This window comes from Centropristis striata, chromosome 24 (genome assembly GCF_030273125.1).
Source record: "Centropristis striata isolate RG_2023a ecotype Rhode Island chromosome 24, C.striata_1.0, whole genome shotgun sequence".
In the NCBI taxonomy this organism is placed as follows: domain Eukaryota; kingdom Metazoa; phylum Chordata; class Actinopteri; order Perciformes; family Serranidae; genus Centropristis; species Centropristis striata.
This window is the reverse complement of record NC_081540.1, coordinates 9128803-9144654: the sequence shown is the minus strand read 5'-3', so window position 1 is coordinate 9144654 and position 15852 is coordinate 9128803. Positions and strand designations below refer to the sequence as shown.

Below are 15852 nucleotides of genomic sequence, written 5' to 3'. Positions count from 1 at the left end.
ATTTTGGGGCTCAATATGTTAATAAAGTGGGTTAAAGTGAAAAATAATAGTCAGTTCATGTTGAAGTTGTGCTGAGAAAATACCAAATACCAAACATGGGGATAGTAATTATTATGTGTTATATAAAGAACAAATAGGCTCAGACCCCAGAGGGAAGTACAATATCCACTGGCATAAGAACAGGATAATTATTAGGTCTGAATATTGAACTGAAGGAGGGATCAGTCCAGTAATCATGGATGATTTGGTGCTTCTTGTTTTATTGGCTTTAACTTGTCTTGTGTTTACTGTTGTATTTGTGACTTAGACTTAGACTTAGAAAGACTTTTTTGTCATTCAGTTATACATAAAAATATGCACATTGAACGGCATTCTGTTGCTTTGGCTCACAGTGATTGTACTCTGGATTGTCAGATTAATAAAGTATAAATATAAAACTGTAAAAATAGAATATGAAATATTGCACAGAAGTAGCAGAAAGTGTTTTTGTACACAGACAATAGACAAAATATATATTATATATGCATATATACTGTGTTGTTTTGTCTATATTTTGTTGTTTAGTTTGTACCTATTGAGTTCATGTATTTATTGTTTAGTTATATGTATTTTAAAGGCATGAGCCGGCCAATGAATTGAGGCTATACATACTGTAGTGTAAATAAACGATAAATAAATTAGAGTATATTAAAAGTTCCCAGTCAAATGATACCTGCTTTTGATCCTTTTTGTACCCAGATCAAAAACAAACATTTCTCACATTATTAAGTTGAATTATATTTACATTAAAAAAAACCCCCACTGTCATCAAGACTTAGAAATTATTTATTATTTTTTTATTTTTTAAAAATCCGAAATTCCTCCAAAGTCAATAAGTAATAGTGATAAATAACTGCGATCTAAATATTGGAAGAATTAATTGTGATTTAAATTTTTGCCATAATCAAGCAGCCATTGTTCAAAATAATGAAGGAAATTGTCACCCAGTGCAACAGAGTGATTCATTGATGCATTTTTTATTTATTTTTTTATTATTCCAACAGATCTGCATGGCAGAATAAGATGATAGCAACCTTTGATAAACTCAAAATACATATTCTTGGATAAATTCACTGTTTTCTGAAGAAATATACAAAATATCTCCAAATGTATTGCCCTTAAAAGAGTCCAAAAATCTAATTATTATTTCAGTTTGGTGCTTATTTGTTGCATATTCATCAGGTTTTGTTTTAATACATAAAAAACTGCACAGAAAGAGAAGAGGGGGTTGGGTTAACCAGGGCCCAGCTTCTGGTTTTTGCCCCTGGGGGTAAAATCACATGATTAAAATAATCGTAGGATATAAATATGTCTCCGTTACAAACGTCTCTCCGTCTACAAAGCCTGACGTGGAACACAACAGTTTGCAATAAAAGCTGTTGAAATGTAGGTCAGCATATGTCTCTTCAGTCAAGAGATGAGCCATCGAACAACGAGCGCCATATTTATTTTTATCAAGCCCATTTCAGCAGGAGACCCTCTAATTCTGGCTGACAAGTAATGATGTAATGACTTAAAGCAAGATGTCAGTGAGGAGAGCAGCCACTAGAGGGCGCTGCAGCCCCGACAGTGGATCTGTCATCTCTGCAGTCAGGCTGCTTTATTCTGAGCTGCTGCACATTTGAAACTTTTTTTTTTTTGGTGCATAAATCAGGCAGAAATGTCTTCAAACTGAAAAGGCATTTAATATGTAAAATATTACACAGCTGCAGTTTAACCAGTTTCAGTAAATGGCTCTAAATTATGACAAAACAATTTAATTTGCTACTAAATTCAGATAAATTATCTCCTTAGTTTGAGATTGCAGCAAGTCATTCTTAACTGATCAAATTCTAAAAATAATTATGTAAATAAAGCAGAATATGAGGAATTATAGCAGGCAGATTGTGAGGACACGGAGAGGAGATTAATTGGTAACGCTTTATATTAAGGTCCTTGTAATAACCATTAATTAACAAGTAATAAGACCCTTGTAAGTCCTTATATGAACTTATAAACACACAATAATGTTAATAAGCATCTTGTAAGTGTTAATAATGGCATTACAAACACCCATGAACCACCCATTATGTCTTTGCCATGCCTTTATTAATCTTATTTTGTTTGCTTATTGATATTAAAGTAAACTTTATTGCTCATCTATTATAAGTTAACTATAAGTTAACTATGCTTTTTGCAACTACCGGATCTAAAGAGAGAACAATGCCTTATTACTTGTTAATTAATGGTTATTAAGGACCTTATAATAAAGCGTTACCCAATTTAATTTGCTACTAAATTCAGATAAATTATCTCATTGGTTTGAGATTGCAGCAAGTCTTTCTTAACTGATCAAATTCTAAAAATAATTATATAAATAAAGCAGAATATGAGGAATTATAGCAGGCAGATTGTGAGGACACGGAGAGGAGATTAATTTAACTGTTTAAGGGTTTGACATTTTTTGCGGTAACAATATTGCTAATATTAAAAACCTATTTATTCTCCTGGGCCTTCAGTCCCAGCTCGGCAAGAAATCCCTGGCTTTCTTTTACTTTTTTACCCGTTTATTTTTCTTTTCTATCTCTAACTCCGTTTTTGGATTTAGTTTTTATTACTATTTTATTGTTTTACTGTTTTTAGTATTTTATTATTATTTATTTATTATTTTATTCTATTTTAATAACTATACAGCACTTTGGTCGACTGAGGTTGTTTTTAAATGTGCTCTATAAATAAACTTTGACTTGACTTGACTTGACTTGACTTCTTGACGATATTACAAAATACTGAAAAATATATAGAAAATGTTTTTTTTAGTCTGTATAAATAAATATAAAACATTCAACAAAATAAAAATCAATCATAAAACTAAAATGTAGTGTAAAGTGGACAGTCCGTGGACTGGGATTAATAAAAGTAATTCAATCTTAAATATTAGGTGCAAATCATCAACATCAACAGTTGCCAAATGCAAAAAAAATCAAATAATAATAATAATTAAAAAAAACAACTAGGAGGGTCCGCGGCCTGTACCCTGGGGAATTTTTTTTCCATAAAAGCCCAAATTTGGTGCCTCTCACAGATTCTAATGCCACTATTCCATCATAAGGGTTAGACAATGTGAATTTAAATGAATTAATAACTATTTCCTGTTTTGGTTGTTACCAAGAAATCAGATTTGCAGAGTTGGAGTTCACATTTCACACGATCTAGTGCTGCAGTTTGCTCCATTTGAGTTTTTATATAAAAATCAATGACATTAAGAATAAAACAAAATGATAAAATCCATGAAGGGAAGCATCTGCAGCACTAAATATGAGCTGAATCATATTTCAAAGTAGGGGTGTGCCATATCGTATCGTTCACAATAATATCGGTATATTTTTTTTATGGTTAAAAAAAATGCATATCTTGATGTAGTTGTTAAAGTTGTTTTAATCACAAAAAGCTACTTACTCCCTGTCGCTAAACACATGCAGCTTTCAAAATAAGAGCACAGTGTGTTAACAGAACCCACCACAGAATTTACAAGAAGACTGTCAAAATAAGATGCCTTAAATAAAACATAAAAGAACCTTTATTCTCCTTTACAAAATTTCATTAAAATATGCCCCCGGAACCCCTAAATGGTTATTTTTATTATTTGCTCATACTCAAGAGTAATTTTTTTTGTATTTGGCAACTGTTGAGATTTGCACTTCAAACTACATTTTAGATTTTTAATTATTTATACAGACTAAAAAAAAACACATTTTCTATATCTTTTTAAGTATTTCCTAATAGTCAAGAATATCGTTATCACAAAAATAGCCTGCAATATCGTGATATTCTTTTAGAGCCATATCGCCCACCCCTACTTCAAAGACATGAAGAAAAGCTCCTGAAGCAGCTGACCTTGACTGAGGAGACAGATAATGTCACTGTCGGCCAATCAGAAGCATTGTTGCTATGTGCAAATGCAAATCACTTTTTTTCTCTCTTTTCTTCCCTCTCTGCCTCTGTAATCACTAATTAGCTGATTGAGTTTAGAGTCACAGTCTTATGAAAGAAATATTCAAAATAAAAGTCCACAATCACATCAGGGAGGATGAATTTGTCACCGTGCTGAGGCAGAAAAATCCAGTGATTACAAATATGGCAGCAAAGTTTTGAGATGGAACGTGGACTATTTTTTAATGAAAATAAAAGCATGCATGTGGAGTCTTGCAGTTTAAAAATAAACTGCAAAATAAGGCGTTGAAGTTGGAAAATTGAACCTAAAATTGAATAGTTGCTGTGTTGTTGCAACATATTGTGAGTCGTTTTAAATTAAACCCACAGATATGTGAAAAAAAAAGAGATTAAAAAAGATTAAAAAATTGATTCAAAATTGATTTTTTTAATGTGGATTTTGCACTGATATGACTTTGCAAGATACTCAGAAGGCTGCTTATTAAACTTTGTTAAAGAATATTTAACATAACTATACATTATGGAAACAAAGACTCATTAATTAAACTGCAGTAACTATGCAAAGAGTAAAACTGAGAAAAACTGCTTTAAAGTTTTTTAACTGGCCAGCCAAATAGTTATAGGTAGCTAAGTGATATGACACTTATTTCCACATGTATTGATGATGTAATTGTTATGTTAAAAAAAAAATCACGATTTGTTTGACCTTTGACCCCCAAAATGTAGTTACTGCACTCTGGTTTTGCATCGCTGTGACTGCAGTAACTACAATGTTGTTGTCGTCTTTCATATTTAGTTTTCAGTGAACAAACATTATTAAATTTATTTTGTTAGAAGTCTATTTAAAAGTGTTAAACCACTCTATTTAAAGATGTGTGTATTTTAGACTTAATATTATAAAGTAATGTTATATTTTAGTCGTAGGGGAATTATTATCTAATGATTAAGTAAAAAAGTGAGATGAAATTACATTATCAAATAAACGTATAATTTCTATTATTCTTGTCTTCACTATTTGACACAATGAAGAAATAAAGGCTACACTGTATCACAGTCAAAGCAGACCGACTGCTTTGGTTTTATGTTTAAATTTGTATATATATCCAAATCAAAACCGTGGTAAGAGCAATTACTGCAGTCTGCTAAATTATAACTCAATTTTGACCAAAAATGTAGTTACTGCAGTTAGGCCTCAGTACATCAGTAATGTATGTTTAATCTCAGCCAATTGCTAATCATTATAACTAAACAAAATATTTAAAATTACATTCTTGGCTAAATAGTATTGTATGTTCAATACCAGTGATTTAAACTGAAACATATACATACACACACACACGTATAGGTTGCTGGCTCAGCACTATGATACGATATGGGGGATAAGAAGCACTGCTGTTCCATTACGTGGCAGGAAAACGTCCAGGAAAGACCTTTATAAAATACAAACAAACTAATGCTGGTAATACATGACATAAGACAAGTTAACCCCTTTATCAGGCAAAGAACTTTATTTGGTAACTTCAGGTAATATTTCTAGAAAATAAGTTGCAAATTTACTAGATTAAAGTGGCAAATCTACAAGAAAAAAAGTCACAGTTTTAAGATATTTAAAGTGGCAAATCTGTGCGAAAAAGGTTGCAGATTTACGAGAAAAAAGTGGGGGAAAAGCAACTTTTTTCTCCCAGATTCACCACTTAATAGGGCACTCATTGAAATACTTGCAAATTCAAAATTTCAACCCTAGAGAATATTGGAGGATATAACATACAGCCAGAATGTGTAAAAAAAAAACATACGAAAATAATATTTTGAGAATGAAGTTTACGAAATTAAAGTAAAATCCGCAACTCACGCAGATTTGCCACTTTAATCTGGCAAATTTGCAACTTTTTTCTCGAAATATTATCTGGAGTTACCAAATAAAGTTCTTTGCCTGATAAAGGGTTAAGAGTCTTCTAAATTAAATGATTCATTGAAATGATACCAAAATAGATGACCTTTCTGTCGATAGAAAAGTGAAATGATCAACTAACCATACAGGAGAAGCATAGAGCTTTCAACTTCAGAACCCAGTTTAACTTAAATTTAACTTCATCTGCAACTAAATATAATCTTCATCATGTAATCTGCCATTTACCTTCTCCAGTAATACATTATTTTGTCCATATTTTTGGAAGTCAAGCATACAAGACTATTAACCCTTTATCAGGCGAAGAACTATATTTGGTAACTTCAGGTAATATTTTGAGAAAAAAGTTGCAAATTTCATAGAAAAAAAGTTGCAAAAATACATTTTTTTGTCTGAAGATTTAAAAAAAGATTAAAAATAGATCTTTTTAATGTGGATTGTGCACTGATTTTGACTTAGGTCAGTGATATGACACTTCTTTTTTTTTATGTAAATAAAAGCATGCATGTGGAGTCTTCTAGTTTAAAAATAAACTGCAAAATAAGGCGTTGAAGTTGTAAAATTGAAGCTAAAATCGAATAGTTGCTGTGTTGTTGCAATATATTGCAAGTTGTTTTTAATTAAACCCACAGATATGTAAAAGAAAATACTTTTTCATGTCTGAAGATTAAAAATAGATTAAAAATAGATCACACATCCAATGATCTTTTTAATGTGGATTGTGCACTGATATGTCTTTGCAAGATACTCAGAAGTTTGCTTCTTATACTTTGTTTACCATAACTATACTTTACAGAAACAAGTCATTAATTAAATTGCAGTAACTACGCAAAGAGTAAAACTGAGAAAAGCTGCTTTAAAGTTTTTTTTAACTGGCCAGCCAAATAGTTATAGGTAGGTAAGATTAGACACTTATTTCTACATGTATTGATAATTTTATGCTCAAAAATCATGATGATTTGTTTGACCTTTGACCCCAAAAATGTAGCTACTGTACTCTGGTTTTGCATTGTAACTGCAGTAACTACAATGTTGTCGTCTTCTTTCACCTTTCATATTTAGTTTTCAGTGAATAAACATTTTCAAATATGATTTTGTTAGAAATGTATTTAAAGTGTTTAACAGCTCTATTCAAAGATTTGTGTATTTTTTGTAAGTGATGAAGACTTGTTTCTTTTTTTATGAAAATAAAAGCATGCATGTGGAGTCTTCTAGTTTAAAAAAAAATTACAAAATAAAGCGTTGAAGTTGGAAAATTGAATCTAAAATCGAATAGTTGCTGTGTTGTTGCAACATATTGCAAGTCGTTTTAAATTAAACCCACATATATGTAAAAAAAAAAATGTATGTCTGAAGATTAAAAAAAGATTAAAAATAGATGTTTTTGATGTGGATTGTGCACTGATTTTGCACTGATATGACTGCAAACTTTTTTTTTTTTTTTTTTAAATCCATGTCAGTTTCTGGTTTGCTGATTTTGGGGTTTTAATTTTGTTTTTTATGAAAATAAAAGCATGCTTGTGGAGTCTTCTAGTTTATAAAAACCCTACAAAATAAAGCGTTGAAGTTGGAAAATTGACCCTAAAATCGAATAGTTGCTGTGTTGTTGCAACATATTGCGAGTCGTTTTGAATTAAACCCACAGATATGTAAAAAAAGTACATTTTTCTGTCTGTATGATCAACCCCTGGCTCCAGAAAGCATTCCTGCTCTAATCTACGCTGCATGCAGAGCTCAGGGATGTGTTGGTTGGAGGCCAGGGGAGGTTGGAGAGATAAGGACAGGGATTCTGTTGCCAGCTGTCTCTCCAATCTCCCAGAGGAGACCAGATTACATAAAAAGCCTTAATCCGGGTTTAAGACCCAAGCCAGCGGTGCAGGTCCTCTCCAAGGGCAGGAGGGAGGGGGGGCGGGAAAAAAACCTCCAAGATGACGATGGGACGTTGATGGAACGCTTTTTAACTGCTGTTAGTGAGGTTTTGGAAGTAAGAAGCCAAGATTTCTTTGACTAAACAAGATTTCTCATTTACAATCATGGAAACAATGATCAGACCACCCTTGTTTCCTTCAGTTTCTCGTTCATTTTAATGCGTGGTACAACTAAAGGTACATTTGTTTGGACAAATATAATAACGACAAAAATAGCTGATAAGAGTTTAATTTCAGAGCTGATATCTAGACATTTTCCATAATGATTTTGGTTATTATCAAGAAAACTATGGAAAATGGACAAGAAATTGAAGAAAGAAATGGTCTAATATTTTTTTCAATGACCATACATACATTCTATACACATTATAAGCATTATATACATACATTTCTGCTATTTGGCATTCATTACTAATATGTATTTTTTTGTATTTTGTGTTTGAAGAAAACCTGAGTACTTTGTAGTACTTTGCATTTTTACAGATATTGCACATTAGAGAAAATATATTTTAGCATGCAAAATAGGTTAAATATGTTGTTGCATGTAGTATCAAATGAAAACAAATACAATAACAACAAAAATAGCTCATAATATTTAATTTCAGAGCTGATATCTAGACATTTTCCATAATGATTTTGGTTATTATCAAGAAAACCATGGGAAATGGAAGAAAATGAACAAGAAATTGGAGAAAAAAAAGGTTTACATTTTTTTTCAATCACTGTATATACATTCTATACACATTGTATGCATTATAAACATACATTTCTGCTATTTGGCATTCATTATAAATATTTATGTTTTGTCTTTGTATGTTTTCCTGAGAGTAGTTTGCATTTTTACAGATATTGCACATTGTAGAAAATATATTTTAGCATGTTAGATAGGTTAAATAGGTTGTTGCATGTACTATGAACATCAATGAATAAATATATCTCTTAAATTAAAGTCTTTATACTTTATTCATTTATTTATAATGAATGCCAAATAGCAGAAATGTATGTATAGAATGTATATACAGTCATTGAAAAAAAATACTTTTTTTCTTCAATTTCTTGTTAATTTTCTTCCATTTCCCATGCTTTTATTAATAACCAAATGGAAAATGTCTCGATATCAGCTCGGAAATGAAACTCTTATGAGCTATTTTTGTTGTTATCATTCAATTTGTCCAAACAAATGCACTTTTAGTTATACCAAGCATTAAAATGAACAAGAAATTGAAGAAAAGGGTGGTCTAATCATTTATTCCATGACTGTATACTTCAGAAACTTTAAGATTCCCTTTTCTTCCACAATAATGAAAAGAAATCTCTTCCATCGCTGATTAAAAAGCAGAAACTCTGCTGATTTAGGTCAACAAAAATGAGTGTGCCGGACCTCTGAGATGAACGAGGTCAGCGTTAAGAGCTGCAGTTTGAATAGTCGTCCTCCCAGACTGTATTTTGCTCATACGTCCTGTAGCATAATAGAATTAGGTCAAGGCCCCGTGAATCATTTGCCCCAATGGGCTAAAACCTTCCAGCAAATATGCACTTTTTTTTATTTTAAGGTTTGAATTTTGGACCAAACGTGCACCTCAAAGCTCATATTGCTGCAGACTCTCCTGCTCCGTGACGACTTCATTATCATTGCAAACATTGATTTTTGCAGCCTCACTCTGCTGTCTCTTTGTTAATCAGGCAGGAAGTTACAGAGGGGGGAAATGAGAAACACAGCGAGGGATGGCAGGGAATTTTTCATGACATCTGATGGGGAAAGTGGGTCATGCTCGGTGTTGCAGTGCTGCTAGCCTCCTCCTCTATGGCGGCTATTGAATTAATCACGCTTTACGCTCGGCTGGACAACGCAGTGCACAAAATGGCTCCCCCCCCCCCCACCCCCCCTGCCTCCCATCTCTCCCTGTGTCTGCACGCCGATCGCCACAGAAAAGACTTGTGCATTGCTCTTGAAGAACTTCTCTCTTTATGTACCCCTAACAATGAGGAGATGCTGCTCTTATGCAAAGCCGCTGATGTGGAAATGATGCAAAAAGCAAAGTTAAGGGGAGATATTTGACATGAAAGTGCATTTTGAAGATGCTTTGGTGATAGATAGATAGATAGATAGATTTACTTTATTTATCCCAAGCTGGGAAATTACAGTGTAGCAGCAGCATTACACACAGAGACATTAATAACACAATTAAATAAAAAGAACAACCATACACTGTAAAAAAAGTTAAACAGTAGCTACTCAATAAAATTGAGGCAACAGATTGCACACAATATTATTAATTAAATCTAACTACATTACAAGTTGAGTTAATAACTTAACAGGAAGTGCCTGTCAATTAAAAACGGACTAATTCTATTGTGTTGGATTCATTCAGAATTCTCTTGATTTAGAATTACATACACATAAAGATTATATTTAATGTGATCAAAATAAGTTGATTCTATCTCAAACATTTTTATATTAAATTTACTTAAACAACTGCCTCAAAATCAAGGACGCATTTATATTTAATACATTTTATCAATATATATTAAGTAAAATTAAATGACTACAGAATAATTTATTACAGTGTACTTCAAGCAATAAAATATAAAAATACAATAAAAATACAATAAAAAATAAAGTGTCTAAAGAATGAGTATGTATTAAGGAGTAGAATTCCAGTGCAGAATAAATATGAATATGCAGTAGAAAAATGTTGGTGCCGTGAAACAAATGAGATGCAATGAACAGTGTGCATGAAAAAAAAAAAAAAAAATGGAAAGAGATAGGGTGACGTATCATTAGTGGACACTGCTAGGTTGAAGTATATCAGTGTTTAAAGATATTAAATAGTGCCTTTTTTTTATTTTTAAATAGAAATATTGCGCTTTATATGATTCTCCCTGCCTCATCTCATTTCATTTCTCACTGCGGTTAAAACGGGACGCCCCTCTTGCTCTCCACTCGGAGAACCGCTGCACACATAAGTGACCATGAACTTGCTTTGGCCCCTTTTGACATGATGCACTTCACTGTCCAGTGTCGTTTGACTTCGAAAAGTGGTTTAAAACGTGCCGTATAAGCAACTACAGCTGCTTGATAAGGGCAAAAATTAAAATCACAATTAATTCTGCAAATATTTACATCAGTTATTTACCACTACTGCACATTGACTTAAGATATGATAAGATATGGCTTTATTTATCCTGCAGTGGGGGAATTTAGTTGTCACAGCAGCTCAACATACAAACACATATATATAGAAAACAGAACATAAAGAAATAAGATATATACAGTCATGGAAAAAATTATTACACCATGTTTTCTTCAATTTCTTTTTTTTTTCTACATTTTAATGCCTGGTACAACGAAAGGGACATTTGTTTGGACAAATATAATGATAACAACAAAAACATCTCATAAGAGTTTAATTTAAGAGCTGATATTTAGACATTTTCCATGGTTTTTCTTGAAAATGATTTTGGTTATTATCAAGAAAACCATGGAAAATGGCTAGATATCAGCTCTTATATTAAACTCTTATGAGCTATTTTTGTTATATTTGTCCAGACAAATGTACAATGGTCTAATATTAAGACATTTTCCATAACGATTTTGATTATTATAAAAAAAACATGGAAAATTGAAGAAAATGAACAAGAAATTGAAGAAAAAAATGTTCTAATATTTTTTTCAATGACTTTATATACATTATATACACATACATTTCCGCTGTTTTACATGTATTAATATATATTTATATATTTCAGATATTTAACATTGGAGGCAATATATTTTAGCTTGTTAAATAGGTTAAATAGGTTGTTGCATGTAGTATGAACATCTATGAATACATATATTTAAACATATAAGAGGTATATGACATATACGTTAATATAGAAGAAATACAGAAGGCTTAATATAGGCCTAATGTGCTTGGATGTAAACAGATATAGTACAAATAAACCAGTAAAGTGAGCTGGTGTGTATCTCAAAATACAAAGAAAAGACTTGTTTCTCCTATAGCTATTAGATATTTTTCCTTTTTCACACTGGATTCTGATTTTTAAATGTTTTTCATGCAGTACAAGTGCAAACAGGTTATTCCAAGTTGGACCTTGAATGCAGCACAGCTCAATCCTTGCAAATCTTTATAATTTGATGCCAAATTCAACAATTTTTAAACCATTTCTATCAATTTTAGAGACTTTTGCACACCCAAAACACCTCATTTAGGTGCACAAATTAGGCAAATCAGTTAAAACATGTCTGCTGTTTGCATTTCAACAGGTAAATGTTGGACAAAGTCACTGTTGGATACTCATAATGCATGTTTTTATTCATATATACATTTTATTCTAGTTATAAAATGATTCAGGGATTCCTTCAGATCCTCATCAGGGCAAATAAAGACTATTTACTGAACCCAAACAAAACTATGATAGAAAATTTGAAGAAAATAAAGACAATTTTCAATTTCTGTGCCTGTTTTAATGTCGTTTTATAAGAGGAGTGTGGCCCACTATACCAGATATTTTATTAAATGGTTGATTGAGTGTTTTGCCGCCTGTAAGATCGTTTAAAAATAGTTTTCAATGTCATTATTTTGCCACTGAATCACTGTCAGACAGACAGAGAGGGAGCAAAAGAGAGAAACATCTGAAATCCTGTAAGGAAAATCATTAAATGGACGGCCGGCGGTCTAATCTAGGCCAGAGCTGCTGTCATCTGTTCCATCCTAATCCACGTATCTACAGATATGTCATTATGATGTTTTGATATAAAACCCTGCACGACTGTACAACAGAGCCAAAGCTGCGAGGCCGAGCCCTCCCAAAATGAATCTGCAGTTGAAGAGCAACATTTTTTATTCGCAGCAATATTGAACAATGCATTTTAAATGAGTCTGGTTGTTTTTTGTTTTTTTTGATAAATGGATAAACAGTGTTGTGCAGGGGAAAATGAAAAAGCAGCATGAGAAATGGGTTTTGTGCCTCTTTGTCTCTTCGGTTTAAATATGTGACATCATGCATTTTAATGCAAAGTATAAGTAGGTTTTCTCAAAGTAAACTCGCTAAACTTGTTTTTTTTTTAATGTAACAAATTGTAGGTTGTCATTCTTTATGGTAAAATGTGTATTTTTATGCTTTGGATTTGGAGAAAAAGCCAGTATATGTCATATTTCTCTCTTCAAAAGATGTGAAAATAAGAGTCTGAACTCTGTGACCTTTTCATAGCTAACTTTTTTGTTAGAAATCATTCTTGTACTGTAGATAAAAGTTGTGTAAGAAAATCTAAATTCACTTGAGTATTGCAGCTTCATATTTTCAGTTTAATCCTGTGTATTTGCAAGAATCTGGCAATAAATTTGTCATTCAGTTATACATTAAAAAAATGACGAAAAAATGTATATTGCACAGAAGTGTAGCAGCAGAAAGTGTTTTTGTAAAAATATATATATAAAAATGAGTTCACAAGTGCAGTGTAGTGCATGTAAGCAAGTGATATATCACAATTCTTTAATCTGTTTTCATGTCATATTATAAAGAAAACGCCACTATATGCATCAAATGTGAGTAAAAAAAGTTGAAGGGTGGGATCTCAATTGAGTAATATCCGAAATTTTAGCACAACTTTTTGTGCAATTTTTGCATTTAAACTAGAATTTTAGAATCAAAAGTGTGGCTGAGAATCAATTCAGTCATTAGAATGCATAATATTGTAATGTTTCGATATTGTCTTACACCCCGAGTTGCCGTAAAAAACAATTTTCAAAGTCAACGATACGATTCATATAAAACAGGAAGTGGAAGTTTCTAGGACAGTTATAAATATTCTCATTGAATAAAAAAATTAACTTTTTTTACTTTGTAATGCATAGAGTGGTGTGTTATTCATACTAATGAGAGTTTTCTTAAAATGTGCTTAAATATTCCTAACAATATCGCAATATATATCGTGAAATAGTGAATCGTAACCCTGGATACGTAGATAAAGGTACGGTGTTGTACTAGGGCTGGGAGATATATATTGATATAAAAAAAAATATTGATATTTTTGAATGTGATATGGAATTAGACCATATCGCATATATCGATATAGTTCAATTTATTTTTCTTTCTTGATATATAAATGCTGCCCTTACTAGGGTTTGTTATATTTAGTTATTTTGTAATGTTCGTTATTCTTTTCTCATATAAATATATTTATTTCAGAAAAAGATTGGCCTATTTTCTTTCATAGGCTATTTTTATTTAAGATATTTTTTTTATTTAAATGTGCACTTTATGGAGCTTTGACTATAAAAAAAAGTTACTCCTGTTGTTATACAGTATTTATGTTCACTTATATAAACGGTTTCAATAAAACTACTTGTGACATGTCATATTTGACTTTGACTGAACATTTGCTTCACTTTGCGATAAAATATCAGGATATATATCGTATATCGATATTCAGCCTAAATATATCGGGATATGACTTTTGGTCCATATCGCCCAGCCCTATGTTGTACCATACATTTATGATTACCTCATACAGAAGCAGCCCTTAATTTTAGATTTCAAGTCCAGTTTGGCAAACGGTTGTTTAGTTAATTAAATTTGGTGAGTCATACATTGGTTAAATACAGAACGAGGCAAGGTCACACTGAAGGTAAACTTTGTGCAGCAGCGATCAAATACCCCACTTTTTAAAGAGAAATGATTCTACCTTTATTGTGAAAGTTCTTTATATTTGACTACAGAGCTTTTAAATAAACTTTATTGCTCTTTCTCGGCAAATTCAAGCTTCTTTACGAGCTCTCTAGACCATAAAAATATGGTGGTAAATATACACTATAGACACTGATAACCACTGCACTATAAACACTATACAATATTTCTATAATTTTATTTATATGCGCAGTATTCTCTGACTACATTCTATATATTTCTAAAGTTTTTATTTTATTTTTGTTTTAATTGTTAATACCTTTTTTTAAAATATATTTCTACTTGTTTATATTGTAAATTGTTAATACTTTGTGATATTTTTTACTTGTTTATTTGCTAATACCTTTCTTATATTTCCAGTTTAAGCTTCTGTTTACTATTTATTTATTTATTTATTTTCTCACTTTTCTGCTGTAACTCGTGAAATTTTCCCGTTATGGGACTAATAAAGGAAATCTTAATCTTGGGCATGTATTACTTTTAGAGGTGACTCTATGAGATTAAGCATCTTCTACAGTGCTTCCATGTAGTAATAAATACATTTTAATGTGTTAACATAGTTTAAATCCTCATGCAAGGGTTGAAGAGTGATTAGTTTCTCTGGTTTGATGATGAAAGAGTAACAGACCAGAAGACTTTTCAGTCACCATGCAGTCAATGAACTGGACCAGAAGAGGTTTACTTGTAATGTAGCCAATATGTTCGACCCACGACCGGGGAGATCTCCTAACGCACATGTTTGTGCTCCAATTAAGGGTGAACAAAGGGGAAAATTAGCGTGCATGTAGGACAGCAGAGGGGGGCGCACAGAGGGTGACCTGGTTGATCCATATGTTTTCACGAGATGCGTTCAAAGCACCTCACTTCTGCATGAAGGAACTTTTCACTTTCATCGCCCCTTTCGACTCGTTTGGGGAGCGGGAACCTCTTAGAGACAAAGTTTGTGACAGGGGGAGGCAAAACAGGGAGTGGATAATTGCTGGCGATGGTTGCTCCTGTCAGAAATAGTAACTGTAGGCGGATGGAGGAGAGGAGTTGGAGGATTCAGCCCTCAGTTTCCTGGTATATGAGCAGCTCTCGTCTCGTCTGGCGCAGGCTTTTGTTGTATGTGGTGCGGCCGAGCAGGGGGGGCGTATACCCCATCGGCCTTTCTATACGCCACTGTGACAGTGCTCTCAAGAGCTGTCAGCCCACATCAGTAGCCAGGCATTCTGATAGCTCAGCCCAAATCACAATCAAAACCACAACCAGTCAAATCGGAGCGAGCGAAGAAGACACAACTATCGCCACTTTAAAAGTACCTCGCAGAGTACTACGTGTCGGCTTGAAATAGTCCAAGTGTGGGGGGCG

At 32.5% G+C, this 15852-nt stretch overlaps 1 protein-coding gene across 2 annotated transcripts in view; it reads left to right on the top strand.

Annotated features, from left to right (window-relative positions):
* LOC131962731 (fibronectin type III domain-containing protein 4-like) overlaps window positions 1-15852 on the top strand; it is a 138428-nt gene that overhangs the window by 53118 nt on the left and 69458 nt on the right. The window lies entirely within an intron of this gene.